The following is a 3507-nucleotide window of genomic DNA, read 5'->3' as shown; positions in this document are numbered from 1 at the left end:
TCCCAATTTAATCTCTAGAAACCTTAGCAAACAAAAACAAGAAGTGTTTGCTGATTCTAGTCCTGAAACAGTTCAGCCAAGCTGTTTTCCAACCCCTGTTAAAGTTTTGTTTCGTTCAACCCCTACTTCCCCTTATTCATCATCCACCTCTCCAAGCACCTTTTCCACACCTCCATTCACTGCGCATACTACCACTACCACCACTGTTATTACAACTCTTCCAGCTGTTCCAGTCGTTCCACTTATCCCTGTAAATATGGCTAACAGATATGCACCTTTACAGTTACCTGCAAATCCAGGGGCTATGCCTCAGGACTATCAAACTAAAATCACATACTTTGATGCTACTGGTTCTGGCACAGCCCTGCAACATACCAAGAAAATGCAGGACTTTTTTGAGAGTTATGAAATAGATGATGATAGTGTAAGAATGAATATTTTTGTCCAAAGTTTAACAGGAGATGTAAGGCCTTCGTTTAGAGCACTTGCTGCAAATTCCGTAGCTGATCTAGATGCTCTTTACCAAGCATTTCTCAACAGATGGGAAAAGAAGAAGGACCCTTTGCACATATTATCCGAGTATGAAACTATCAAAAGAGGCCCTCAAGAAGCTGTCTTAGACTATTGTGCCAGGTTTAACAATGTTTACAACACTATTCCACAAAACCTTAGACCTCCACCTGATCTTGCTTTATACAAATTCCCTGATGGATTTGATTCAGACATGGCTTATCAGTTAAGGGAAAGAGCCCCTCAAACCTTAGTAGACATGCAGAATGTAGCTATCAGTGTGGAGGCAAATCTGATTGCCAAGCGAAATAGAGCAAGAGCTGAAAGAAGAACCACTTTCAAAGATGAACCTTCAAACTTTGAGCAAAAATTGGACACAATCATCAAAGGTATGGATAGCTTTGAAAATAGAATGGGAACTATTGAAAGAAAAGCCTCATGGGAAGGACAACAAAACAATCCTATCATAAATCCAAACTTTAGAAAAAATCAGAACCCAAACATTGGAAGGGAAAGTCCCGACCAGGATATAAGACCTCATTTTCATGAAAACTATGTTGAAGCATCCACATCTAGTGAGCAGACAGAGGACACTCACATAAACTTGATGGGTTTGAAGAGTGAACAACAAGTATTTTTAACCCAAGAAGACCAAGATGACCATGATATAAATCAATTTCAAACCAAGTCTGGAGAGTCATTTGACTTCAAACAAGGCTATGATTCAGCTGTCTACAAAGTCCATAAACAATACAAATTGAGAACAAGAACCATTGATGTGTCTGATCCCATCAAGCCAAAGGATGCAAAGCTAGCTAAGAAAGTAAAGGACAAGGCCGCTATCACAGAACCTGCTGATAAAACAGACCCAAAATTAAAAGAAGTGACCATAGAGGATGTATCTGACATGCAGCCGTCTAATGACCAACCTTTTGTATCCTTTCCCTCAAAGGAAAATATAAACAGCACTCCTCAAAGCCTTCCCAAAACAGAACAATCTCAAGAAATCACTGTTAACCAAGGGAAGATCACTGAAGATACAATTGAAAAGGGAAAATCTGCCAGTCACAATACTAAAACACAGTGAGAAAAACCTTTTGATTTAGAAGCAGAAATTGGTAAATTAAAGATATCTATTCCTCTCTCTGAGCTTGCCAAACATGATGTGTACAGACAACAAATCAAAAGATCACTGCAAATACCAGAGAATAGGGATGATGTTAATGTCTTAGATAATCAACCTGAATTACTTTTTGGTCCTGAAGTCAATGGTAAATCAAGACATGGAGCTGTTCTACCCTTTTATGTCAGTTTGCACATTCATGATAAAGTGTTGCACAATGCTATGTTTGATTCAGGTGCTTGACACAATCTAATGCCCAAAGCTGTAATGGAGAAACTAAACCTTGATGTCACTAGACCCTACAAAGACTTATTCTCATTTGATTCTAGTCAGGTCGAGTGTTTAGGCTTAATCAAAGACCTTTGTGTGTCTTTAGTCCAATTTCCCAACAAAATGATCCTAATGGACGTGGTGGTTGCTGACATTCCACCAAAGTATGGTATGCTCTTATCAAGATCTTGGGGAGCAAAACTCCAAGGATCTCTCCAGCTAGACCTCTCCTATGCCACTATTTCAGTCTTTGGGCAACCAAAGAGACTGTATAGAGAAACATTGATGAAGTATGTGGTAAGTAGTGAGGAAAAACCCCAAAACTTTCCCATTTACTCAATCCATTCTGATATGGATTCCTTTATACTATTCAATGATGACAGCTGCCCTCTCACTGATGAGAAGCCTTTGCCTTTAGAACAAGAAACATGCATCAATCAAGAGTCGGTTACCCATACCCATGAAACTGTTAAAACAATTAGTGCAACCAGTATACAAGAAGAACCACATGAAGCACAAAACCTAGGCCCGCCTAATCCTAAAATGACTGAAACTCTTAATACTAACCACAAGCAAGAAATCACATGGTATTTAGAGTTTGATGGTTTTGTTAATAAGCTAGGAGCAGGGGCAGGGATATGGATTCACAATACACATAACAACCATGCAGAGGGTCATGCTTACAGACTAAACTTCAAATGCACCAATAACATGGCAGAGTATGAGGCTCTCTTTTTAGGCCTTAAACTGCTCAAAGCTCTAGGAGCTGCAAAAGTGACCATTCTAGGTGACTCCAATTTGATCATTCAACAGATGAAAGATAACTTTGTTACTAATGACAATAGGCTAAGAGCTTATAGGTCTGCTGCCACAGAAATACTCAATTCCTTCACTGAATCCAAGCTTGCTAAGATTTCTAGAAGCCATAACATGCATGCTCATAGTCTAGCTACTTTTTCTAGCACTTGCAAGCTGCACTTTGAGCCCAGTTACCAGTTTACTGCTGAGATAAAGCACAAGCCTGCTATCCCTAACAATATCAAAGATTGGCAAGTGTTTGAGGATGATGCTCAAATCAACAATTTTCTTACCTTACAGCAAGAATTCTCAAGCTTAAACATTGATGAAGTTGCCATGGATGACCTACAACAGCAAATGAGCCAAAATGAGAAAATTGTAACAGCTGAAGCAGCAAATCAAATGCTGCACCCAACCATTTTTGATGAGAAAAACATGCAAGAGCTGAGGCAAATGCATCTAGATGAAATAGCTGAAGCAGAGGCCGAAGTGATTGATTTAAAGGACAACTTTCTACCTGCTGGCCTCACTCCATTAGAGGACATATTTGATTCAAACGATGTCCCCAAAAAGCCAAAGATGCAGCCCTTAAACGCTGCTGTGGAAGACTGCAATATTAAGACAATAGAGAAGCCCAAAATGATTAAACTGTCTAAGTCCTTGCTTCTCGATCAAAAACCAAAATATGTTGATTTATTTAAAGAGTTTCAAGATGTATTTGCTTGGAGTTACGAGGACTTGAAGTCTTATGACACCTCTGTTCTTCAACATACCATTCCCTTAAAGCCAAATCAAAAGCCCTTCAA

The sequence above is a fragment of the Pinus tabuliformis genome, chromosome 5_2 (assembly GCF_031772625.1).
Source record: "Pinus tabuliformis cultivar Carrire ecotype Pingquan chromosome 5_2, CPIR1, whole genome shotgun sequence".
NCBI classification, from domain to species: domain Eukaryota; kingdom Viridiplantae; phylum Streptophyta; class Pinopsida; order Pinales; family Pinaceae; genus Pinus; species Pinus tabuliformis.
This window is presented reverse-complemented; position numbering follows the sequence as displayed.